Source organism: Castor canadensis, chromosome 2 (genome assembly GCF_047511655.1).
Source record: "Castor canadensis chromosome 2, mCasCan1.hap1v2, whole genome shotgun sequence".
In the NCBI taxonomy this organism is placed as follows: domain Eukaryota; kingdom Metazoa; phylum Chordata; class Mammalia; order Rodentia; family Castoridae; genus Castor; species Castor canadensis.
In genome coordinates this window covers 69363731-69390940 of record NC_133387.1, presented here as the reverse complement: position 1 = coordinate 69390940, position 27210 = coordinate 69363731, and the positions used below count along the sequence as shown (strand labels likewise).

Sequence of the window (27210 nt, the reverse complement as noted above, 5' to 3'; positions counted from 1 at the left end):
TCTCTAGTTTCAATATAAAAAGTCTTTATCATGGCCAGAGGAATTTTGGTATTGACATGAAGGTGGAGATCCATACCCTTCTTAAGGGGAAAGGGTGTCTTTGAAATGAGCAACCAGGTGAGCTCACACTCCTTGCACATATCTTACAAATGTCTTATTTTTCAGGGTTATATTTAATATATATTCCAAAATCCTGTGTCAAAGTCTTTTAAAAAGAGATTGAATGCTGAATAGCTCAGTTGGGAAGAACAACATCCAATGGAACATCCAATGGAATGGATTTGGGACATAAAAAGAAAAAATCTTTAGCAAGTACATAAGCAAGAAAACAGCCAAGTAGAATGAAAAAGTAGACAATGTGTTTTCCTTGAGATGTGGAAAATGTTAAGAGAAGGATGTGCAGAGGATAAGGGTGAAATGCTGGGCAGGTAATGGGAGAGGAAGCTGAAGGAGATTATCTGAAGACGAACCTCCTGCAGCACTCCCTGGGGAAATTAACAGCCAGAAGAGAAGCATTTTGCAGGAACAGGAACACACAGTGACTGAAGTGATCTTTACCACTCAAGAACGGTTATAGGTTGAAGGCAGTTTTTAAGAGAAAAGATGAAGCAAGGAATCAGAGGAAAGAGAAATCCATGTAATAAGTATTAACCAGGTTTTTTGGGGAAACTAAACATATGTAAACTATGTTAGTACCTCTCATTATGAAAATGACTAGACAATATTTTTTGTATGTGGTTATGGGTAAGGAAACATCACTCTTGTAAAACTGATCTCAAAGATTCAGATCCAATTTTTTCATGATCTATACTGGCCATGAAGTTATCAGACCTTTTTTTTTTTTTGCTTTGGTCATAGTCAAAAACTTCTATACTGATGGTCAAATAAATTTCCATACTGGAAAATAAGTCAGAAAAACCTTTTCTGGTTATATAGTTGCACTAAAATGTTGAAATCATTTTAAATACTTTTGAATCAAGATAAATTTTAGTCTTCATCATAACTTGAAAGTGAGGGTGGTGGTATATTTTCTAAGTGCTTAGAAGTTCAGCAAATGTCACATATGGGTGAACATACAGATACGAGAAATGTACTAGGTAAAAGTGTGCCGCCAGCCAGTGTGTGGTCAGGCCAACACTGATTTCATGGGTCAGGATGTGGTGCTGAGGACATCAAGATGGAATGACATCACTTGTTCCATGTATTATCATGCTCTTCAGTAAAACATTTATCCAAGGTCCCCAGCAGCCTTCAGTTTCCCTGGAGACCCTTGTCTGCATGTGTTCTGTGAGTCCCCTTCTTTCTTCTCAAAATATGCTTCTTTTTTTTCTTTTTTTATTATTCATATGTGCATACAATACTTGGGTCATTTCTCCCCCCTGTCCCCACCCCCTCCCTTACCACCCACTCTGCCCCTCCCTCTCCCCCCCACCCCCTCGATACCCTGCAGAAACTATTTTGCCCTTATTTCTAATTTTGTTGAAGAGAGAGTATAAGCAATAATAGGAAGGAACAAGTGTTTTTGCTGGTTGAGATAAGGATAGCTATACAGGGAGTTGACTCACATTGATTTCCTGTGCATGTGTGTTACCTTCTAGGTTAATTCTTCTTGATCTAACCTTTTCTCTAGTTCCTGGTCCCCTTCTCCTATTGGCCTCAGTTGCTTTTAAGGTATCTGCTTTAGTTTCTCTGCGTTGAGGGCAACAAATGCTAGCTAATTTTTTAGGTGTCTTATGTGCTTTGTGGCAGCACAGAGATCCTTTGTTTGCTCAGAGAATCTCTACTTAAGAAATATAAGTCAGCATGTTGTTTGCTCTGACCTTGAACTGTGGGGACAACCAAAGCAGTGCACATGTATGGCAGTCACAACACCCAAGGAATTAGATGATCACTCAGAGGTTGTATCTTTTATTTTGGTGGGAGTAGGATTTGAACTCAGGGCTTCACACTTGCAAAGCAGTTGCTCTACTGCTGGAGCTGCACTTCAAGTACCAGAGGTTGTAACTTATTCTGGGTGTCACAGGTAGCACGTTGGAAAACTCGATGTAAGAGCAGATGAAGTTCTAAAGAACCAGGCTTTCATTCCTCTGCTCAAATTCGTACAGATCCCATCGGTGCAGTGTTAGTGACAGAAACATCCAGAGCTAAAAAGCAAAGACTGAAGTGTGGTGTGTGATGCTGAGGATGGTGGCCACTTTGCGTGCATTGCTGGAAAGCTTGAAGGCGACAGTATCAGGAAGACAATGAGTGGCGGTCAGCTCATGGCATTGTAAAAGAAAAGGGAAGAGTTGTCTGCTTTGTACCCAGAACTCTAGGGACACCTGAGTCAAAAAAATTTTTTTATAGGTGATTAAAACATGAACTCCCAATTGAATTGCTAGGATATTTACCTTAGTTACCAGAAAATTGTTTCTTTCTTCACAGCCATTACCATCAGCTACCTTTGCTGTTAGCTTAAAGAATACTCAGACGCAGCAATATTCTTGGGGCAAGTTGTGGGATACAAAGTGTGTTATGAAAGAGAGAGCCAAGGCATTCCATCAATTACTGTTCAAGTGAAATTAGGAAAGTTTGAAATAAATGGCTGATGACAACAATAGCAACGTCTCAAAAGTGATGTGCCCAAACCAGGAATTCCTCTGAAAAATGTGGGTTTTGATGTCGCCACTCAATTGCTGAGCAGCTTCTACTTCTTTCAGTGGTTAATAAAATAGGTCTGTTTGATAGCAGAGCTAGAAAAGTCCATGAGGAACCTCTCCTCATTGTGAATGGCAATAGTAATTAATGGGCTGGAAGAACAGCTCTGCAGCCACTGAAATTTCATTCAGTTTCCTCACTTGATTACTGGCTTCATTCTGCTCTTATAGAGGAAGTTTCCCATGCCTTTAACGACATGGACGTGAAACTCAAATCTTCAAAACATATAAAAACCTCAGGTTTTCCTTGGGATATTAATCTGTCTAGTTAGGGAAGACTTTTGTATTATAGTTTCTTTCCCAAAGTCATAAGCAATTGGACATAAATTGAAAGACAAATTCCCTCCATGATTGCCTTCTGGGCCTGCAGCACAGCATGTGGCCTGCTGTGGTAGAAACATCTTTCTGATTTCAGAGATGATGAGAAAGAATAATTCTGCTAAAGCAGTTTCCTTTGCCACACGCCTATGATTTAATGAGGAATTCTGCCTAGCATTGTCAACCATGTCAACTTTACCGGAATGTCTCAAAACATCTGTAAAATACTGATTAAAATAGACATTATGGCACTACTTAAAAAATTTGTTGGCTTTCTGCTGTCTCTGCCTCCTTCTGGAATCACATTTGTAGTTTGCTCGAAAGTGATTGTGGTGTTCAAATCTCCCCATGTTCTTGCTGGATGGAGATGAACATCGTGGTCACGCTGGTGCAGAAGGATGGGCAGCTGGCACTGTTATGTCATAGATGAGGCATTCTTCTGGGGTGAAGAAAAAAAATAAAATGTTTCTGAAATGGCATCTCTCAGAAGAAAAGGAAACTCTATGGCAGAAATATAGCCAGGGAAGGCCACTATAAGAAAACAATCAAGGGTAAATAAAAAGACCACACAGGAGGAAGTGCAATGAAGCCACGGGGTCCTCTCATCTCCTTTTTATGGGCGCAGATGAGGACGTGGGCAAGCACTTAACTAAAGTGTTTATTACCTCTTTTCATCATGCTTCTTTCATGCCTGGCCCATTTCTCATGGCATCAGGTCTATTGCTCCCTTTTGATGTTTTATGGAGTCATTAAATAATATCTGTGCCCTCCCTCCCAAGTTTGCATGAATTGAGGAATTGCACACAAAAACCAAGATCAATGGGGAAAGAGAAATGTCAGCTTTATTACAGGTAAAGCCAACTAGACAGCAATTTGTGGACACAAAGGGCTCACTGGTACCTGTCTCAGAATTAGATACTCTCACCCTAACAATCCTACCCCAGGCTGCTGTCACAGAGGCCAAGCCTGCACAGGGAAGTCACCCCATCCCTGGGATAGCAGATATAAAGATGAGGCCAGAGAGCTCTTGGTTAAGAAGACTCAGTCTTTTCTCTCAAACTCCATGCTAATGGCTTACAGGCAGATGGAGGGACGATGTTTAGATAATATGTTTTTAGCCTCCTGAGAAATGGAGTGGGTACTTCCTGTCTTCTGTGGGACGATGAGGACTGGGGATGCCCTTTATCTCAAAACCCCTCTGCTGTGTTTCCTTGGTCCTCTGTTAGGCCCTCTGACTTGTTACTGTCCACTCAGTCCCTCTCCTGGGAAGACCATCATCCTGTGACTCTCCTGTGTTTCTTCTTGATATGCCCCCTGCTGTAGCCCTGCTTGCTTCCTGGAGAGACTTCCCCAGGGGTCACCTTCAACAGCCCTCCCTTCTCCCCCTTCGTCCAGCAGTCTGCTCTGGGTGAGACCTGCTGCTTCCCCTTTCTCTGCATGTTTATTGTGCACCCTATACCAAGAGCACTATAAAATGTTCCCATTTTCTAAACCTTGGCCCAGAACCCTGTATGACATTCCTTTTGTCTTTTCACCTATTGTTACACGTGTGGGTGTCTTAGCTTCCCAGTTAGGATGTCAGGTGGTCTGGGACAGATTGGTTTTCTTTTATTCCTCCCCTGTTTCTCGGGGAGCTCGGGGAGCCTTCTCCAGGAAGCAGGGCCTTGGGCAGAACTCACATGAGAAGGGCTTATAGACTGTGCGATTCCTGGACTGCTATGGGAAAGGAAGGGGAGAGAAGACGAAAACAAGACTATCAAGCTGGTCACGGTGGCTCCAGGAAACATGCTGCTTGCTCTGTAACACACATTGTCCTGCAGACTTGTCTTTGAAACCACTGTACCTCATAACAACTTTTTCAAGAAGAAAAAGGAAAGCCATTTACCTGGTGCCTCTTTGGTTAAGGGTATCCCACTGGGTTAAGCTGTGTTTCCAGGCTGTGTTCCCGGACCCCTAGGACCAGCCTCTGTGGAGCCAGACCCTGTCCTCCACAGCAAGGTGCTCCATGAGGGTCTCTAAGTGACTGGAGGAGCCATTCCCCACAATAGCAGCCATGTGGACTAGAGTCCAGAGCCATGGTAGCTCCTGCCACAGTGGACATGACAGACTGAGCCAGGGCTGTCATCCCAGGGGGGCTCAGGCGACTGTGTGTTGGGTGATGATTAAGCAAGCAACCAGAGAAAGTGTGGAGAGACACAGACAAATCTAAGAAAGCACATAAATTGGGTCTAATACAGCACCCAATAAATTAATATTGGCTGGATAACTAAATATGATAAATGTATAACAAATCACCATTGACTTCTATTACTTTTGCTTAATTGCCTCCTATATTTCTCCCTTATTGGTATTATTAAGAGAAGTCAATTCTAACTAAATACAAAAGTGTGTTGAGGGACCAGAGTAAGGGAAGGATAAATGTGTATGAGCCAGATTAGTTAATTAAGGAAGACCTTTTGGAGGAGGTGAGTTGTGAGCTATTTTTGAAGTCTATAATGGTAAAGAACAAAGAATTGTCTACAAAGTTCTCATGGAATTTTAGAATATGAGAAAATACCAGATTTTAGGGTAGATTTTATATACCTGCTATGATAGTTTAGTCTCATCATTGTTAATTTGTTTTTGTCAAAATGTAAGAGCAATTTAGAAAATTGCTATTCATACTTTGGAAAAATCCAAAGGTCTTTTGCCTTTGAGATTGAAAAAGATTAAGACTGATAGTGTGTAGTGTTGGCAAGGAGGTAGAAAAACAGTTTTCCTGGACACCCTGGGCATATGAATGTATAAATCATCACAGCCTTTTTGGAGGTCGACTGGATTTTTAAATCAAAATTGGGGGGATCAAATTTGGGAGATCTAGATATATATAAATGTATTCACAATGTTACTTGTTGCGGTTTAGTTTCTAATAATGAAGATGCATTCAACTTAGTCATCTGTCACTGGTGGAATGTTAACAGTGGAGTGGATACAGACTGTGGCACGTCCATGCTATTTGACTACTAAGAGATACTGGCCCTCCAAATGTGCCACATTGAAAAATCAAGTTGTAAAATAGCTTATAACATCAGTATAATTTTAAATAAATCCTAACCTAAGGATAAGGACATGAAGAGACCTTTTTTTATTCTGTAGGTTTCTTTACCTGTCTAAATTTAAGGGGAACAAACAGGCCAGGCACGGTGTTACATGTCTCTAATCCCAGGGCTCAGGAGGTTGAGGCAGAATGTTGTCAAGTTCAAGGCCATCCTGGGCTACATAATGAGACACTGTCAGAGAGAGAGAGAGAGAGAGAGAGAGAGAGAGAGAAGAAAAGTCCCTAAACAACTAAAATTCATCTTCCAGAAAGGGTCAGAGGAAATTTTCATGCTAGTGCTTAAGAAAAAAGAAGAAAAAGGTAATTGAAAAGGGAGCCATAAGTGGTTCTATACCGATGGCATTCTCATTTAGGATGAGGAATTTTTTTATGAATTAGAAAAAAATTCAAGTGATTTCTGAAGGCCTTTTATAGACTGAAGAGGTGGAAGGAGTGTAAAAATTATAAAATAATAATTCAATTCATTGTAGAAGGAATTTTTTGAAAATGAAACTCAATTTTGATTTATGTGCAGATTAATAAACAATATAAAAGGTTTTGTGCAACCATTTTGTTGTAAGGATGACATTGCAAACAAGGAAGTTTTCTTTACCTTAAATGGATCAGAACTGCCCACTGCAGGACCCCTCTCTCCACCTTTCTTGCTAGGGGTTCAGGCAGGCAGCCTGACAGCAAGTGTGACAGAGGACTCAGCCCCCCCTCCAGGTGGCCTGTTGTATCCTTGGACAGCTCTGCTTGTTGCATAGTTCTCAGTACTCTATTGAAGTAAACTCTACTTCAGGGAAGGTTTATCTCTAATACACATAAGAGAGAGCTTTAAAAATTGATCAAGGCCCAAACCAATTATTAAGTCCCTGGGAGGGGCTCACACAGTATCCTGCTTCTGAAAGGGCCCCAGGGAGTTTCATGTACAGAAGATTGCCAACCACTGTACTCCAGGAAACCTATCAAAATTTTAGAGAGCACTCTCAGGTTTCACCTTCATCCAAGAAGAGTATCTTCTGGTCTCCATAGGAAATGGCTTGTAATGTTTTAAAGGTCTGTGTGATGAGTATCTGTTCGTACTGAAATCACTACAATAGGACATTTCTTAATGAGAAAGTTGGTCAAGTACAGTCAGAGTGACTAGAATTGAATTACAAGGAAAGAGACCAAAATTTAATCAAGGACTAGTTAGCATGGCTTATAGTTTTCTCTCTGTACATGAATGAAATTGATTAACTTGAAACTCCCAGGTCAGTGCAGTTGTAGCTGCTGGATCTCAATGTGTCAGGACCCTGTGTGCTGAACAGTTCTTTTAGGTCTGCACTGTGGTTTTTTAATGGTTTTTGTAATGACTTTTAAAACAAAACCAAGTCAGTGGCACGAATAAATCACATGCCTGGCTTGATTTAGAGGGAAATCAATTATTAAAATACAGCTTTTCAAAGCGAGAGTTAAAATACGCAAAATATAATTTTTGCTTAGAGTTTAGTGGTGAGAAGTAGAAATTATGATACAGATAATGTTATGATCTAAGGTTTTTTAAAAATTTTATGCATATTATTTTATCTAGCATGTTAAGGTAAACAGCCTGATAGTCACAGCTCTTATGGCATTTGAGGGTTTTATTTTACCTGGAGGAATTTTGTTAAGATTGAATTTCCCACTACTGAAGTGAGAGTCTATCTCAGGTCACTTAAAAAGTGTTGTTCAATTTACTAGAAAATGTGTGTGTAGAAGGGTAAAACATTGTACCTCCCCTCCCCACCCCACCCCCGCAAAAAAAAACCCTGAGTTCTGGATCCCTGAGTTGGGCAGTGAGATGAAGATAGAGTCACCTGTCTTCAGGCCTGGTGTCTGGAGACTGGGGTGACCTTAGAGATGGTGTCAAGAGTGAAAATGGAAGCGAAGAGTGATGCAGAGAGGCCAATGGGGATGCCAGAGCAGGTGAGGAAACGTGGGGATGAACTGTCAGAAGGATCTGTTTTTAGCATCAGAATGTGGCTGTCATAGGCTGTAGGAGATAGCTATTTAACATACTGAGCTGGTTATTTTTCCTATAAGGGCTATAAAATAGTTCAGTTCGATATTGCTCCCTGTTAGCTGAAGCATCGATGGTGGTCAGTTTACACCTCTCTTAACACTCTGCACACATCACTGTAACCTGGCTGGCCTCCATTCTCCAACTGAAGAGAATTTTGTCCCGATGGGGTGGTCTGCAGAGCCTCTTCCTTCTTGGCAAGTGTCCTGTGTCTTGCCTTGCTGTGAGCAGCACTCTGACCAGGATACACCCAACCCCAGCATGCTCCATTATTGAACTTTAGTTTTTAGTGCCTTGTGGAAATTTGGGTAAGGGAGTTGGTCAGGGCTGTGCCTGTGACAGCCAGTTCTGCTCCTACTCCCCACACAGTCATTTCAGTGAATGTAAGGAGAGCGATTCTCCCAAATGAGGAGGTCTTCATTTCTTTTCTTCTCATCCCTTTGAGAGAGTGCTCAGCTTGGTGAGGAGTGGCCCCTTTCCAGCTGAGTGCGGTTCCAAACTGCACTCCAAGCCAACACTAATTATGTTCAGGGTTTCTTATTAATAACAGAGTAAAAACATGCAAGCTAATATTGAATATTAATTTTCTATAATAAGAAGGTCTGGTATTTTATTATGGCTGTGACTCTGTCTTGGTATCTGTCTATGAAGACACTGGCACAGAGCTTCACCTGTCAGAGGCAGTGCTGGTGCCCTCTGGTAGGAAGCTTCCAATTTTCTGGGACAGCTTTTCTCATATTCTTGCTAAAAAGCCTGTGTCCAGCTCAGTGGTTTAGCAAACAGAATAAAACCACTTGATCTTTTTTTTTCTTTTTTCTTTTTTTACTGTATTCATATGTGCATACAATATTTGGGTCATATCTCCCCTCTTCCCCCGCCCCCCATTTACCACCCCCAACCCCTTGCTACCAGGCAGAAACTATTTTGCCTTTATCTCTAGTTTTGTTGAAGAGAGAATATAAGCAATAATATGAAGGAACACGGGTTTTTGCTAGTTGAGATAAGGATAGCTATACAGGGAGTTGACTCACATTGCTTTCCTGTACATGGTGTGTTACCTTCTAAGTTAATTCTTCTCAAACTAACCTTTTCTCTACTTCCTGGTCCCCTTCTCCTATTGGCCTCGGTTGCTTTAAAGTATCTGCTTTAGTTTCTCTGCATTGAGGGCAACAAATGCTATCTAGTTTTTTGGGAGTTTTACCTATCCTCACCCCTCCCTTGTGTGCTCTTGCTTTATCATGTAATCAAAGTCCAGTCCCCTTCTTGTTTTCACCTTTGATCTAATGTCCACATATGAGGGAGAACATACGATTTTTGGTCTTTTGGGCCAGGCTAACCTCACTCAGAATGATGTTCTCCAGTTCCATCCATTTACCTGCGAATGGTAACATTTCATTCTTCTTCATGGATACATAAAATTCCATTGTGTATAAATACCACATTTTCTTAATCCATTCATCAGTAGTGGGGCATCTTGGCTGTTTCCATAACTTGGCTATTGTGAATAGTGCTGCAATAAACATGGGTGTGCAGGTGCCTCTGGAGTAACCTGTGTCACAGTCTTTTGGGTATATCCCCAAGAGTGGTACTGCTGGATCATATGGTAGATCAATGTTTAGATTTTTAAGAAGCCTCCAAATTTTTTTCCAGAATGGTTGTACTAGTTTACATTCCCACCAGCAATGTAAGAGGGTTCCTTTTTCCTCACATCCTTGCCAACACCTGTTGTTAGTGGACTTGCTAATGATGGCTGTTCTAACAGGGGTGAGGTGGAATCTTAATGTGGTTTTAACTTGCATTTCCTTTATTGCTAGAGATGGTGAGCATTTTTTCATGTGTTCTTTGGCCATTTGAATTTCTTCTTTTGAGAAAGGTCTGTTTAGTTCATTTGCCCATTTCTTTATTGGTTCATTAATTTTGGGAGAATTTAGTTTTTTGAGTTCCCTATATATTCTGGTTATCAGTTCTTTGTCTAATGTGTAGCTGGCAAATATTTTCTCCCACCCTGTGGGTGTTCTCTTCAGTTTAGAGACCATTTCTTTTGTTGAGCAGAAGCTTTTTAGTTTTATGAAGTCCCATTTATCTCTGCTATCTCTTAGTTGCTGAGCTGCTGGGATTCCATTGAGAAAGTTCTTGCCTATACCTATTAATTCCAAGGTATTTCCTACTCTTTCCTGTACCAACTTTAGAGTTTGTGGTCTGATATTAAGATCCTTGATCCATTTTGAGTTAATATTGGTATAGGGTGATATACATGGATCTAGTTTCAGTTTTTTGCAGACTGCTAACCAGTTTTCCCAGCAGTTTTTGATGAAGAGGCTGTCTTTTCTCCATCATATATTTTTAGTGCCTTTGTCAAAGACAAGTTGGTTATAGTTGTGTGGCTTCATATCTGGGTCCTCTATTCTGTTCCACTGGTCTTCATGTCTGTTTTTGTGCCAGTACCATGCTGTTTTTATTGCTATTGCCTTGTAATATAGTTTAAAGTCGGGTATTGTGATACCTCCAGCATTGTTCTTTTTACTGAGTAGTGCCTTGGCTATTCGTGGCCTCTTGTGTTTCCATATAAATTTAATGGTAGATTTTTCAATCTCTTTAATGAATGTCATTGGAATTTTGATGGGAATTGCATTAAACATGTAGATTACTTTTGGGAGTATAGACATTTTTACTATGTTGATTCTACCAATCCATGAGCATGGGAGATCTCTCCACTTTCTATAGTCTTCCTCAATCTCTTTCTTCAGAAGTGTATAGTTTTCCTTGTAGAGGTCTTTCACATCTTTTGTTAGGTTTACACGTAGGTATTTGATTTTTTTTGAGGCTATTGTAAATGGAATTGTTTTCATATATTCTTTCTAGTTTGTTCATTATTAGTGTATAGAAATGCTAATGATTTTTCTATGTTGATTTTATATCCTGCTACTTTGCTATAGCTACTGATGGTGTCTAGGAGCTTTTGAGAAGAGTTCTTTGTGTCTTTAAGGTATAGGATCATGTCATCTGCAAATAGGGATATTTTGACAGTTTCTTTATCTATTTGTATTCCTTTTATTCCTTCTTCTTGCCTAATTGCTCTGGCGAGGAATTCCAGTACTATGTTGAATAGGAGTGGAGATAGTGAGCATCCTTGTCTGGTTCCTGATTTTAGAGGGAATGGTTTCAGTTTTTCTCTGTTAAGTATAATGCTGGCTGTAGGTTTGTCATATATAGCTTTATAATGTTGAGGTACCTTCCTTCTATTCCTAGTTTTCTTAGAGCTTTTATCATGAAATGGTGTTGGATCTTATCAAAGGCTTTTTCTGCATCTATTGAGATGATCAAGTGAAGACCAATTGATCTTAAAAGGCACTCTTAGTGTGTGTGACCACAGCAGGTTCACTTTAACAATTTCTGTGTTTAGTTTTTCCTAAATAAATCAACATTTTAAACTGCTGTGAATTTAATCTAATTTAAATCCACTTAAGAGAATGTTAGACTCTGTGAGTTCCATAATGTAGGCATGATGTATGCACTGCCTATAGGACTTAGTAAACAACAGACTCAGGAAGTTTGATTAATGAGTTATTAGGAGTCATTAAAGCAAGCTGTAAATTTCCGTGCTGAGTAGCATTTTTTTAAAGTATTATTGTTTTGAAATAATGACAGAAGTCACCGCTTTAAAATATACCCTTGTCAATTTCATCAATCCCATCAATTTTTTAACTCAAATTTAGGAAGGGTCATTGTACAAGATCAGTGGTTCTCAGCTTCACATTAAAACCATAAGGGAAGCCCCACCCAAGACAAATGAAATCAGAGTTTCTCTTGTATGCTTGGGCCATCTGAAGGTTTAATGTTTTAACAGCTTTATTAAGGTATATTGTGGACAGTTTGGTAACGTTAACATAGGAGGCCACATGGAAAATCTTCACCACAATCAAGATAATGAGCAGGTCATCTCAGGCGGCCTTAAAACCTGCTCAGGTTATCACTGAGCCCAGTAGAGCTGAGAACGACTACCACAAGCCTCAAAATCATCAGCTGCAGAAGTGTATATCCTGGGGCAGTTTGTCCCCTCCTCTGGGTGGCCGACTTGCTGTCGGACTAGATGTACAGTGAATAGTGAGTGCAGGTCTGCTTGGGAAAAGGTGAGAACCAAGTGAGAAGTGGTGCTGGCTATGCTCTGAGCAGACACCTGCCCTAAAACTCTCTCAGCTCAACTGGCCACCAATCCAGATAAGGGAAATGGAAACTTATTGTTAAATAATGTTTCAATTGTTAATTATGTAACAGTTTCAGTCAGTGCAGTAGAAGAGTGCATCTTTAGAAAATATTATAAAAACATTGCCGTTCAATATTAGGGCATTGGCTAATGATGGAATATTATGCAGACACGAAAATGATTTTTTTTTGGTGGTACTGGGTTTTGAACTCAGGGCCTCATGCTTGCTAGGCAGGCACTTTACCACTTAAGCCATGCTCCCAGCCCTAAAACTGATTTTATAGATTATCTAATGAGTTGGGAAAGTTGTTTATTGTATATTGTTAAGTGAAAAGAGCAGGTTGCCAAATCAGTGTGTGCTAAAAGATACCACTTCTGTATTTTATTTTAATCTTTTTGTTTTTGAAAAGAGTCTTGTAGTACCTTCCACCAACACACAGGTTAGATTACCACTTCTATTGTGAACAAAAGTATATGGAAAATATTCAAAATCTTTTAAAAAAATTTCAAACCTGTATAGACACATATTCACATAGGCAAAACAAAAGACTTGGAAAACATTAACAGTTGTTATTTTTACTGGTGGAAGAAAATGCTTTAATTTCTTTTATAAATGTTTCTGTACTTTTCATATTTAAAAAATGAGAACTTATTTTTAAATCAGACACAATACATGTCATTAAAAATCAACCATTAAAATTCCCTTGAGTAAAAATAAAACCCTATCTAAAACAATCCAGTCAAAATAACAGAAAAGTATAAGTCATTAGCATTCCACCTTCAAAGGAGTGTGGGTTACCCAGTAGTCATTCACTAAATGTTTCTTGAGCAATTTGCATAAACGACTGGACCTAAGCAAAATAAACAAACTCCTGCTCAACTTGGAACCACTTCAGTTGCTTTTTTTTCAGTCATAAAAGCAAATTTATTTTGTTTATTCTATTCAACTCAACTTCGAGGTTGCAAAGCATTTGTATTACTGTTGAAGTGTGTTGGCATTTCATTTCATTTTGACTGACTCCAACTGTTTTTCAGTAAGAAGTTTGGGCAACATGCAAATAAGCAGGTTTCTGCGACATGGGCCCATTCAGAAATGTGTCAATCTGGTGTTCTCTCCAGCATGGGGAAGACATGAAACGAGTCCACACATCCCTTACTGTGATGCAGTAGTTACATGTTTATGATGTGTGTGACAGCACAGGACGAACTCCCCAAATCCCTGTGTGTGTGTCCCTTTTTCCCAGCCCTCTGCTCTGCACTGGTCCTTGGCTCTCTTTACTACTTTTGCCAGCTTGCAGTTTCTTTCACTCTGCTTCTCCTTATTGCATCTGTCTTCTCAGCCTACAAATTCACTCAGATCTCCTCTGGCTTAAAAATCACTTTTCATTTCTGCCTGTTCCTATTCTGTTTCTCCCCTTTTTTCCATTGCCAGCATCTCCATTAGCTCGCCAGTGTTTACTGCCTTATTCTGGCAGTAATTACTCTCTCCCCCCTCTCCACTACCCAAGCATTGTCTCTGTCTTTCACACTGTGTTAATCACACCCTTACCTCTCTTACCCCCATTCTGGGCCAGGCCTTTTCCTGTCTTTGACACATTTCTCACTCTACCTCTAAGTTTCTAGGGACATAACAGGCCCTGTGAGCACTGATTTGTGAAACCAGAGGGCATCTCTTTTTGTTTTTGCTTTCTTTTTGCAGTACTGGGATTTGAACTTAACACCTCACACTTGCTAGGCAGGAGCTCTACCACTTGAACTTCTCTGCCAGCCTATTTTTGTGTGGAGTATTTTCGAGATAAAGTCTCATGAATTATTTGCCCAGGGTGGCCTGAAACTGTGGTCTGAGGGCATCTCTTGTTCAGGAATATGGAAAGGTTTGCAGAGGCTCCTGACTTTTTCCCCCTAACTATCCCATGGGTTTTTGTTTGTTTGTTCGCATATAATTCACGTTCTAACCTTAACCAGAGCTTTCTTTCTCATCCAGTGACTTTCCCTATTTCAAAGTTCTTGCCTGTGTGTTTGCTTATTTAATTACTTCAGCCATGCCACAGCCCAGAGTCAAACAGACCCAAGTTCGAATGCCATCTCGGATGTGGACAAGCTCTGATTTTCAGATATGTTATGAGTCTTGTTCCATTTCTCAGTATGTCCACATATAAAATCATTGCAATAATATCACTTATGAGACTATTGTGAGAAACAGAAGAGGTATTGTTTGGGAAGCCCTTAGCCATGGAGGTTAACCTCTGAATGCTGGAGCACTTCCTTTCCTCCTTACTCCCTCCTTTTACACCTGTGCGGAAATTCTCTCTTCCTGAGAGTGCCCTGAATGAATTCTTCTGATAATTAATATCTCCTTTATCTCTTCATAAGTCTTTTTGTTACAACCAAGAGAAGGTTAAAGGTTTTAATACTTACTGATTAAATTGACAAAACCCAAAAGAATTAAGTTTCAATAACAGTAGAGAAAATAAAGCCAATGGTTCAGATAATTGGCAACGTGAACTCTGTAGTTACAGTAATCACTGTTACATTTGAGAAACATATTGCAAAAACAGAGCCAAGTGAGCTTCAGCCTTCCTTGAGGCAATCACAGAAATTAGCAGAAGCTGTCATTTTAGGTCATCTGGTATACCCCTGCCAAAGTGAAATTGTTTTCTGAACGTGTTTTATCTAATTCAGTTTTCAGTAAACCCCGTGGGATCTCTCATTACAGTAAGCCATTCAAAGACTTTTTAAGTTCTTGTGTCAGGTTTTCTTATTTTTCCATTCTCTACCATTATTGCTGATTCTCAAGCGCAGTATGACTGCACAAGCAGCAACCCAACCCATCCTCACGGCTCTAATCGGAAACTCCTGGTCCTCGGAGTATCAAGTCATAAAGTAAAACTGGAAAGCTTTGGGAAGGCCTGATGGCTCAGTCTATAACGAAAGCAAATGAGTTTATGCATAGATCTCACAGCATCTTGTTGATTAAACAGAGGTGTCTTGGCTTGCTTCTTTTTTTTTCAGCTGTGTTAAATTATTAGACTCTTCATTCTACGATTGCTATTGTAGACCCACTGAGGATAAGGTGCTGAAAGCCATAAGAAATGCTTGTACTTGATAAGTAAGACTCAACAGCTTCTGCCCAAAAACAGAGATGAGAGATAATAATACCATTTTTTGTTCAGTAGCATTTTGAGACTTTTTTTCCACAGTTAATCTCATCTAATACCGAAAAAGAACTGTGTTTCTTTACAAATTAAAAAAAATAAGTTTCAATAACTCCTCATAGCAAATAAGTGACTCATCATGGCTAGTTTGGGACAAAGCTGGGACTGGAGTATTTTGTGATTCTCAGTCCATGTTACTTCCACTAACCCACAGCTTCATTCTTTGCTTATGGAACTGAAATGACTACACAGAAACATTTTGAGTGCTTACTCCGTTCTGGGTGCTGTTGTATCCAGCTGGCATGTAGTCGATCCTCTTAACAACTTTACGAGGTAGGCAGTTTTATTATCACCATCTATTCAATGAGAAAAGTGAGGCACAGAAACTGGACTAATAGCCCAAGGTTGCATGGTTCGTAGGTGGAAGAAAATGATAAACCCCATAAGAGCCTTGCCACCCAGAAGAAATGTGAAGGAAGTTGTTGGATTTGTTGCTAGGAAGAAGGCTAAGCAAGTTTTGGAACGTTTTCTGGCATTTCCAGAACAGTGAGACTTTTCTTCTCTTGTGAATCCTGTGAGAAGACATTGGCATCAGAGATGAGAAATGATGACGATTCCAAGAAAAGAAGGAAATGTAGATCTTCCCCTTCCCCTCTGCCATGGCTATGGACGTGTGGGTGACTTGGCAGCATAGAGAGCTTGTGGCATATGAATACCATCTGCTGCTTTAATACTTGCTATGTATATTTTCTGTTATTTAAAAATCTTTGGACAGATCTCACCATTGACTAAAGCACAGACAACAGAACCCTTGGCATTCCTGATCTTACATTCGTGGTTTGTGATTTGGGAGGGAATGAAGGTGAGGGGACACTCATAAAGGGTAGTGCTTTGGCAATTTGCTGGGCCACCAGTCTGCATTGCACAAACTCACTGACTGCTTGGGTGCTCATACTTCAGTGAAACTTTCTTGTTCTAAGCAACCATTGGCTTTACTTTCTCTACTGTTATTGAAACAGTTCTTTTGGGTTTTGCCATCTTTAATCATAATTATTAAAACTCTTAACCAGCAAATGAATTGCTTGGTCCTGTCAGTCTATGTAGCTTTTTGTATCATTAGGATGATTTGCAATCAATTTGGAGTACTACTGATAATTAGTAATTTTTAGTAACGACCAAGACACTAAAAATTAATTTTTCTTTATTAATAATTTCATTTTCGACACTTCTATATCACTGTGGCATGAATGTCATTCTAGATGGTATGCTTTCTAATTTGTAGATGATGTGAAGGTGAAAGGCATGACCAATGTTCTGTAAGAGTAGAACTGGGAATTCGGAAGTTCAAATCTAAGAAGGTAAAATATTAATGGGAGTGGAAATAAAGCCTTCACTTGGTTGTAACAAAAAAGACTTAAGAAGCGGTAAGGGAGATATTAATTATCAGAGAGATTCCTTCAAGGCACTCTAGGAAGAGGGAATTTCCGTACAGATCCTTTGCTTGGATCTGGAAAGTAGGAGGTTGTCAGAGTCTGAGGTAACCTCAGAGACTATTTTCTCCCCTCTTCTCTCTTTTGACTTTTCTGCTTGTCTCTGCAGATTCAGTACATTCTTCTGTGATTCCCAATCTCCTACTCAAATCTCAGAGAAACCTAGTTTGATTGACTTGGCTTATTGTCAGCTTCTTTCTAGGGCAGAGACTTTTGCATAAAGCTACCGCATCGATTGTCTATCAGTCTCTGAGGTGCTCCTGAAGCCCTGAGCTAGTCACTGGCCACTCTGCTAAAACAACACCTTATTCCTGCTGATCTGAACAGAGGGTTATGGTTGGGGAAATTTACATTACAATGAGAATCTGGGTGTGGCTTCCAGGGACAAAATTGGAACCACTGAGTGACAGGTACCTGAAGCTCTCTTCAGGTCCTACAGAACTCCCTAAACATGGAAAGAGCCATAGGCAAAGAGATGGTTGGATTTGCTGACCTTCCAGGCTCCTTCCACCTTCCAGACTGTGGTTTTATTTTATTAGCACTCTTTTACTCCGTTCTAGAGAAGTCTAATGAAAACTATTTTTTACATTATTATTAAAATGAGCCAGGAAGATAATTCTGACACAGTATAACTAGGATATGCCTAAAGTGTCAGAAATGGTAATGCTTTTGCTTTAGCTTCTTAAATAAAATAAATTTCATATGAGAAATATGTGTAAATTAGATATTTTAGTCAGTCACGATGCTATTCAAAGAAAGGAAATAATTTACAGAATGTAAATGTAATGGAGCAGCAAACTGCAACATGGGTACTTTTTTTTAAAATGATTGATGATGAGTATAAGAATGTTTGGGAAAATATTTCTAAATGTATTGTAAATGATGTTCTAGAGATTTTAGTATGATTTTTAAACTCAGATATCAGATGGACAGTCATTTAGGACAGATTTGAGGGATGACTCTTCTGATTATTATCTGAGCTAAAATAGTGTAACTAAATTTCAGCATTCAGTCTTCATTAATTTGGAAGTGTGTATAGGGAAGAATAAAAGTCATTACAAAAAGTGTTAACCTTCTGTCAAATAACAGAAAATAGTTACTTACTCAGACAAAATTCAAAAGCCCCAGGGAAACCAGGATGCTTCTGTTTCTACTTTTCAACTAAGAATGTGTTGACACAGAAGACACAGGAAGGCAGCAGGGAAGGATGGCCTGACTCCAGCCTCCCTGGCAACTGTGTTTCCATGGGACAATGCATTGTCAGGTGAAACTTGCTTTGTTAAAATTCCAGGGCTCCCATTTTTGCAAGGAAACTTTTCTTCAGTTTCCTAATTTATATATTAGGATGATAATACTACCTAGGTCAGAGAGTTCTTTAGATGACCAAAGCACTTTTTGGCGTACTGTCTAGTTCATTAAAAAAATGCTCAACAATTTAGCTTCTAGGACAGAACATTAGAGAAGTCATCAAAGACCATCTTCCCTAAAGAAGCTTCAGTGCCATCCTACCTACGTTTTGATTTTATTGGCCTGGGAATTATTTGGTCTGGATGAGGTCAAGCCATTGATATTTTTAAATGGCTCTCCCAGGATGCACTAATGTGTAGGCGCAGTTGAGGAGCACTCAGTAAACCCAAGGTCATCCTGTTAGCTGTTCTTGCTAGAGGCTGAACTGGAGTTCTGATCTAACAGAGGCTTTTTAAGCAATCCTTTCTGTGGTTTTCCTCTTTCTCATAAAACTAAGGTATTAAATAAACACACTATTCAAGCACCATTAAAATTTGTTGGCTTCCGTTAAATTAAGGACTCATTCTGTGTAGTTCTACCTTCACCTTATGCTGCTTTTCTTACAATGGCATGTTCAATAACGCCTTTATTCCCAGATGGATTCTTTTCTCAGCTCCTTCAAAGCCACCTCTAAAATGTAATTGCATTGCTGAGTTCCTCTGCGACATCGGCAACCTTGATCAAATACTAAGTTCGTCATTGTTTGTTCTTTTCAACTTGTATTAGATTCTTTCTAGATGCTTTGTGTGTTGATGTGATTGTAAAACTGGGTTTATTCCCATGAAGTATTAGAGTAGAACAAGATGAAGTGCCTTTTCTTTCTCTTGTGATTTGTGTTCACAGTTGTTTCCTGCAATTTAGGTAATTCAGACTTCTACACTGAAATGTCACTGGAATTATATTACTTTTTTTCATTAACTGTGGACTTTAAATTGCTTGAAGTTTCTTAAGTATATTGTTGCCCTTAGCTACAGTAAAGCTTGGCTAAAATTAATTATGGAATGTCATATGTATTAAGTTCCCCTTATCAACTTTAGTAGGAAAGTAAAATGAAATCTCAGCTTAATAGAGTTAACAAACCCAAAACAACTGACATTGTTCTCTGTGTGATTTTTTTCTTTTCAGGAATTTGTGATATTCTTCACTGGCACTCTTTAATTCTGTTTGCTGAAGACTGACCAAAGCTGCTCCCAGCCGTTGGCATCATCCCAAGAAAAGGAGGGCTTCAGAAGTCAGGGGAACATTTGGGAGGCTCTTAGCCCAGTGGACTTTCTGAAGGTGAGTGGATTGGTTCTCTCTTTACCCTGTAGAAACATAGACAGTGGTCTGTTTTCCAAAGTTCACTTCTTCAAACACTGAATAGTGAAACAAGTTTCTGAAAATTCTCTATAAGCAGTTGAGAGATTTTCTTTTCTGAGAGAATATTTGGTAGTTATGAAGAAAACAAATTGGTTATTTTAACAAAACAAGAATTTATTTGAATTAGAGCTTTGATCTTTGAAAGCCTATTTGAGCATACACACACTGTTAAAATAGCATTACTCTTTTCAGAGAAAATGCTTTTTTCTCTTTTTTATTAGTTTTTATTAAGTGTATGAAGGGATTTTATTGGTTTTTTCTTTTGTTTTGTTTTTTAATTATATTATTGTTGTACTGAAGGTACATTGTGACATTTACAAAAGTTCTGACAATATATCATAGTTGAATTCACCCCTCTGTCATTCTCCTTTATTCCCCCTCCCCTCATTTCTGGAATAGTTTCAACAGGCCTAATTTTTCCATTTTCATACATGAGTATATAATATTTCTACCACATTCATTCTCCTACACCCTTTCCTTATATCTTCCCCCCTCCCACTGGTAACAATCCCTTGACAAGACCTGTTCTCTGTTTTTGAAAAAATACATTTTTGCTTGTATAAGATAGCTATACTGGGAGTTACATTGTGACATTTCCCATATGTATTATAACCTGAGTTGGTTTATCGCTCCTGTTTTTCTCCTTTTTACATCAGTCCCCTTCTTATGATGATTTCAACAGGTTTAAAAATTCTATATTCATTTTTTATAGAAAGTACATCAACCATATTCACCTTCTTAACTTCCTTCTTTAACTTTCCCTTTCCTGTCAGTGGCTTCCCTTTAGCCTGACCTGTTTTTCAATTACTGCTGTATTTGTATTAGGTCTATATTCCACATATGAAAGAAAACATGTGGCCTCTGACTTTCTGAACCTGGCTAACTTCATTTAAGATGATGTTCTCTAGTTCCATCCTTTTATCTGCAAATGACAAAAAAATTTCATTCTTCTTTATGGCTGAATAAAATCCTATTATACATAAATACCACATTTTCTTAATCCATTCATCAGTTGTGAGGCATCTGGGCTGCTTCCACAGCCTAGATATCATGAATATTGCTTCAGTAAACATGGGTGTCCAGGTGTTTTTATAATAACCTGATTTACATTCCTTCAGGTATATTCCTAGGAGTGGTATAACTGGATCATATGACTGTTCTGTTTTTAATTTCCCAAGGAGTTTCCATACTGTTTTCCATAGTGGCTGTACTAATTCACATTCCTACAATAGTGTATGAAAGTTCATTTCCCCCACATCCTCACCAACATGTATTGTTCATGTTCTTGATGATAGCTGGCCTGAAAGGAGTGAGGTGGAATCTTAACATGATTTTTGGTTTGCATTTCCTTTATGGCCAGGGATGGTGAGCATTTCTTCATGCTTTTTTTTGTTTTGTTTTGTTTTTGCCATTTGAACTTCTTTCTTTGAAAAAGTTCTATTCAGTTCATTTGCCCATTTCTTCATTGGATCATTGATGTTTTGGGGGAGTTTAGTTTTTTGAGCTCTCTGTATATTCTAGTTATTAATTCCTTGTCAGATGTATAACTAGTAAAGATTTTTTTCCCATTCTGTGGCCTGCCTCTTCAATCTGGTGATCATTTCTTTTATTGTGCAGAAGCTTTTTAGATTCATATAGTTCCATTTGTCAATTCTTTCTCTTAGTTGCTGAGCCATTTGAGTTCTATTTAGGAAGTTATTGACTATGCCTATTAATTCCTGTATATTCCCTGCTCTTTCCTGCACTAGCTGCAAAGTTTCAGGTCTTATATTAATGTCCTTAATTCACTTTGAGTTGATACTCGTACAAGGTAAAAGACATGGATCTAGTTTTAGTTTTCTGTATGCGGATATCCAGTTTTCTCAGTAACATTTCTTGAAAAGACTGTCTTTTTTCCATCATATGTTTGGGGCATCTTTGTGAAAAATCAGGTGGTATAGCTGCATGGATTCATATCTGTGTCTTTTCTCTTTCATTGGTCTTCACGTCTGTTTTTATGCCAGTACCATGCTATAATATACTTTGAAGTCGGGTATTGTGATACCTCTGTGTTGCTCTTTTTGCTCACTATTGCTGTGGCTATTTGCATCTTTTGTGCTTCCAAATGAATTTTAAGATTGATTTTTCAGTCTCTAAAATGAATGTCATTGGAATTTTGATGGGGATTGCACTGAACATGTAGATTACTTTTTGGTAATATAGTCATTTTCACAATATTGATTCTGCCAGTCCATGAGCATGGAAGATCTTTCCATCTTCTGTAGTCTTTTTTTATTTCTTTCTTCAATGGTTTATAATTTTCATTGTAGAGGTCTTTCCCTTCTAAAGGGGTTTCATTGTAATATATCCATGCATGCAATATGATTACTTTGATCAAATTAACTATCTTTATTACTGTGTGTGTGTGTGTGTGTGTGTGTGTGTGTACTTAGTTTTCTTATTTTGGCAATACTGGGTTTCATCTCAGGGCTTCATGCTTGCAAAGCAGACTCTATGTACTTGAGCCATACCTGCAGTCACCTTTGCTCTGGTTATTTTTGGAGAATGGATCTTGTGAACTGTTAGCCTGGGCTGGCCTTGAACCTCGATCCTCCCAATGTGAGCCTCCGAAGTAGCTAGGATCACAGGTGTGAGCTGCCAAGTGCCCCATTTACTCTCTTATTTGGAGAAAACTCTTATGTATTTCGGATCTATCAGTCTCAATATGTGCTTTACCTGACCTTGTAGGGTTGTTTAACATATCTGACAGCACTTTGTAAGACTTGAAGTGTTATTTGTAAATATATAAGTATTCCCAAATATTTATGACCCTCCAAAACACTCTCATACTCTTCAATCTGCTTTCCCCCATAGTTTCATTCATTTTCAGTTTAGTTCAATAAAATTAACTGTCAGTAACATCAGGCTCTCAGGAAGCAAAGGTGATAAGTCCTCATCTTTAAGGAATATCTGTCAAATGCAAGAGACAGATCTAGAAATAGGCACGACCAGCTTCAGTATGATACAAGTTTATTGAGAGCAAAATAAGAAATGGAAATGGCAACTCATAGTGCCAGGAGCTGGAGTACGGTGTGTGTTAAGGCAGACTTCATGGGGGAGGGGACTCCTGAAAGGGTTCTTGAAAGATGAGTAGAAATTAGCCAGGTAAAGAGCAGAGTGAGAGTAGAGGAGGACACTGCAGGCAGAAGCAGTGGGATAGGGGGTTGAAACCCGCATGTGAAAGCAGTAAGTTGTTCAGAGTTCTTGCATCGTAAGGTACAGTATATGTGCATAGGGTGAGAAAGGAAATACGGAAGCACTGAGGGATATTAAGCTGAAGGACATTGGTATTTTAGGTGTTACCCTGGAGTAAATAAAGGAAATGACGTGGGGGTGAGCAAGAGGGAAAGACAGGAGGGTTCACTTTATAATGATCTGCATCACTTGAGCTAGAGTTTGAGTAGAAACAGTGAGGGAGAGATATTTGAAGGAGATGATGAATTTGGGGACTGATTGGCCATGTGAAGTGGGAAAATGTTAGGGCTTGAGATTCTTGGGTTTCTGACTGAGGTGACAAGGTCGTGATGATGCCATACAGGAAATTTAGGAGGGAAGCAGATCTATTACTGGGGAGGGGGATAGAGAAGGACTTCAAGGTATATATGGAGCATCTAGGTAGAAGTGTTTACCATGTAACTGCAAGTATAAGGTAGAGGAAACGGGAGGAATCACAGGACTAGAAATAATGACTTGGGAGTTACTGGCTATGTTCTGTTGCTGTGATAAAATACCCAAGAAAATCACCTTATAAGCAGGAAAGATTTATTTTAGTTCATGGTTTCAAAGTTTCAGTCCATGTTCACTTGGCTGTGTTGCTCTTGGGCCTATGGCAAGGCAGTACATTATGATGGGGAGTTATGGCAGAGCAAATCTCATGGTGGCTGGGGAAGCTAAGAGAAAGGAAGGGTCCCAATTCCCCTCCAAGGGCCTGCCCTGATGACCTAATTTCCTTCCACTAGGCCCCATCCCCAAAGGTTCCACTGCTCCCAACTGTACAGGCTGATGGCCAAGCCTTTAGCACATTAGCCTTTGGGGACATTTAAGAACCAGACCATAGTATAGGCAGTAACTTGAAATATTTAAAAAAATAAAAATTTGAATTTGTACTTAAGCCTTCAATATTATTTTTTCATATTCTTAACACACAACTCACCACACTACCAATTTCCACTTTAACTTTACTTGTTATTTCATTTGTTATATGTAGTTTTTTGTCTTATTTTCTTGACATAATAAGGTAGGTGTTTCCTAGGGGCAAACATGGTGACCTTTCCAGTTTGAAAAACAAAGAAATTAATTCACAATAATTATAGAAATTAGTTTAAAAAGTGTCTGCTTTCCAAATTTTCTATATTAATCATGGTTTCTTGTCAATTCCTTACTTCATTTCCCTGTCCATTGTTTAAGCTTTTCTTATGGGAGACAGAGAGCAGGGTCTTTCTTGCATTCTTCAGTGAGGTGGTGCCAACCCCACCCATTGGGCGTAACCAGCATCCACTCCAAACATGGTGAAGAGGTCTGTTGTAACAGAGGCTGCACTGTTTGAGAGCAAGTCCACCCAAGCTAGACTTTTGAAATTCATTACTCAGAGCCTCCTTTGAGGGAATGTCATGGGTAAAAATTTTAAATTCAAATGATACTTACAATAGTGCTATTTTGAGTGAATTTTATTTGATTACTGTGTTCTTAATTAGTTTAATGACTTTTTTCACTTAAGACCTATTGGAAAATTACAAAAATCTTTCCATTCTACTCTATAGTCCATTTCATTATGATCTTTCCAGGAGCTTTAAAGTTCAGCTAATATATCACTTTCATTTTTATACATAGAAAATTAATTTGAAACAAAATGAAGTAACTTACTTAATACTAACAGCTAGAACCAGCATCCTGGTCTCTTGAAACTCAGTTTGGCCTTTCCACCACATCATTTTTTTCTCTCATGTCAAATCATTATTAAACTGTGTAGTGAGTTATCCATATGCCTTAAAATAGGGAATTGAATTAAGTAAGTCAGTTTACACTGATGGCATTTGCTTTGGATAATCACTCAAGATTCAATAAACAGATTTTACTTTAATATTTAAGACTCTGATTAATGCTTTATTAGTTTTAATTTTCTAATTTTTACTTTTTAACATGGATTTTGTTTTTGCTATCCTGTTTCCATGATTAAAACAAAGGATTGGAACAGAATCAAACCATCCAAATTCAAATTCCACTTAAAAAAGATACTCATCAATGACTTCAAAATCAACACTTTTAAACATAAAGTATTTCAGACTTGGTCAGTTGTACTGTAATCTGCTGTGAATTTTATGTATAGAAAATGAATTTGTGGAAATGCTGAGTTGGTATAGTTCAGAATGATAGCACATGGATGCAAGTTGTAGGTGGTCTTGAAGACAATGAATTGTTTTCTGAAGTGCACAGAATGGTCAGTCTTCACCGTGAAACCAGTGGGATGTGAGGCGTCAGAGTACATGTGTAAAATATGATTCACTCATCCCAAAAGTTACCGGGAACAAAAGGAATTTCCACTCATTTATGTGCAGTCACCAGGAATATTTCTCCATCTTTCCGACTCTCTCTTTGCCTCTTTGTATCTCTTTTTTTTTCTCTTGTTAACTGTGTCCTTTTTTCTCCATCTCAATCATATTCTCTGTATGATAGACACACACTTATTTGATGCATGAGAAACTTGACAGTTTTTATTTATGGAACTGGCAGTGGAAACAACATACAATGGATGAGAAAGCATGAGGAGACATTGTCTGGCTTGTGCTAAAGGTTTGCCCTCACATCACTTGGCTGCATTTCACAGAAGAACAGTATGAGCAGAGGTGAACAGATATGGAAACTATTGCAGACTGAACAAGATGCTATAATGGCTGTGAAAGAGGTCAGCTGTTACCACAGTTGTCTGGAGTGGTAGTGGTGTCATCTGAACTGTCCTGCAATGGGTAAACTGCAGAATGCAACAATATTGGGTGGGTGCTTCATGCCCAGGTTCCAGGGGAGTGTTGCAAGTACAATTGTATGAAAAAGCAATGTATAGTTTATGTCAGTTTTGCATTTGTCATTAAAAGTATTTAGAGTTTGAAATATCATTCAAGACTCCCCTCCTTCTACCCTGTGGTAAGAGCCCAGAATTCTGCAAGAGGAAGGTTGTATGGGAGAAAGCGCCTATTGAGAAATAGAAGCCAATGTGACACTTCTGAGTGGGCAGTATTCCAACAGGCTCAAATCATACTTAGCAGTAAAATGTGTTACTCTTTGCCCCTCTGTAGTGTGGGATTTTAAAAAAAAAGAGGAGAGGAAATGCTGAGCCACTAACTTTGGGACAAATTCAATCCTACCATAGAGGTCACAGACTTCTAATCAGCAATTTCTGGACCATTTTGTAGAGGACAATGACAACAGATGTCTGATCAGATAGTGTCCTGCTGCATTTGAATTTTCACTCTCTACTACCTTTTGTTGTTTGGGTATTTTCAAAATTATTCTTGATTCAGTTTTATTACTAATTTTTGAACCTTTGCTACTGCACTAATATCTTGCTCATATTAAAATGAAAATGGTGACTAGAGAATTTATTTTTGCATTAGTTGATAGAATAGCAAGGCAATGTAATATGAATTAATGACTCTTTACATTTTCCCGTAATATATGCTGGATTCATTATCCCTTGGGGATCTATTTCAGATTCATGCTGTAATAAACCACTCTTGCTAGTTGCTGACTTTCTAGCTTTTTAAAAGCTTCTACATAATGGATAAATAGATAACAATAAATACAAATATTTTTATCTTAAACTTTAAAAACATTTTGATTGTTCTCATTAAAAATGGAAAAATACAATAGAATTTCTTCCTCACAATCAGCAATATATGTATTGGTACTATTTGTTTTAGGCAAGAACTATTCTGAGACATTCATATCATGGTTCAGAAAATGAATTCCATAAGGAAATGTTGAGAATTAGGAAAACGATTGAGGATGCAGAACCACTGACGGCATCTTATTCACCTAATGTAACACTTTTTGTTTAGAGGATAAGTAGGTTATTATTGAAAGACTAACTCAGAAATGGCAACATCCACTTCAATAATAATTCTGTTTCCAATATTTCAAATTGTTCTCTTCCTCATCTGTCGCCCCTGTTTACAAGCAGGGTTTTCATGTTTTTTCTACAGTCATCATATTAGTGTGTGTGTATCACATGGAGGAGTGAGACAGAAAGAGACAGAGTCAGAGACAAAAAGAGACAAAGTAAGAGAGACTGAAAAAGAAGAGAGATTCCTCCTGACCTTCATATAAAGTGGTATATTTGAAGTTCTTTTCTTCTCTCAATCTCAAGTTTTGACTTCTTTGGCATCAAAGCTACATGATCTGCAACTTACAAACCCATAAAGAGGTCCACAAAACCATATCCTGAGCTGAGTCACTATAGTAGAGCTACAGTCTTCCATCCAGATCCCTCTTCCTTCCTGGACTGAGGCATCTTTTCCCAGCTTCTGGGGGTGTTAGCAGCTGAGAGTG

The 27210-nt window shown here is 38.7% G+C and overlaps 1 protein-coding gene across 31 annotated transcripts in view; it reads left to right on the top strand.

Annotated features, from left to right (window-relative positions):
- Positions 1 to 27210, top strand: part of Nrcam (neuronal cell adhesion molecule) — a 264230-nt gene that overhangs the window by 40007 nt on the left and 197013 nt on the right. For all 31 annotated transcript variants that reach the window (XM_074065001.1, XM_074065004.1, XM_074065016.1 and 28 more), the window contains exon 2: positions 19396 to 19548. The gene's annotated coding sequence lies outside the window, so the exon portion shown is untranslated. The remainder of the gene's footprint in view (positions 1 to 19395; positions 19549 to 27210) is intronic.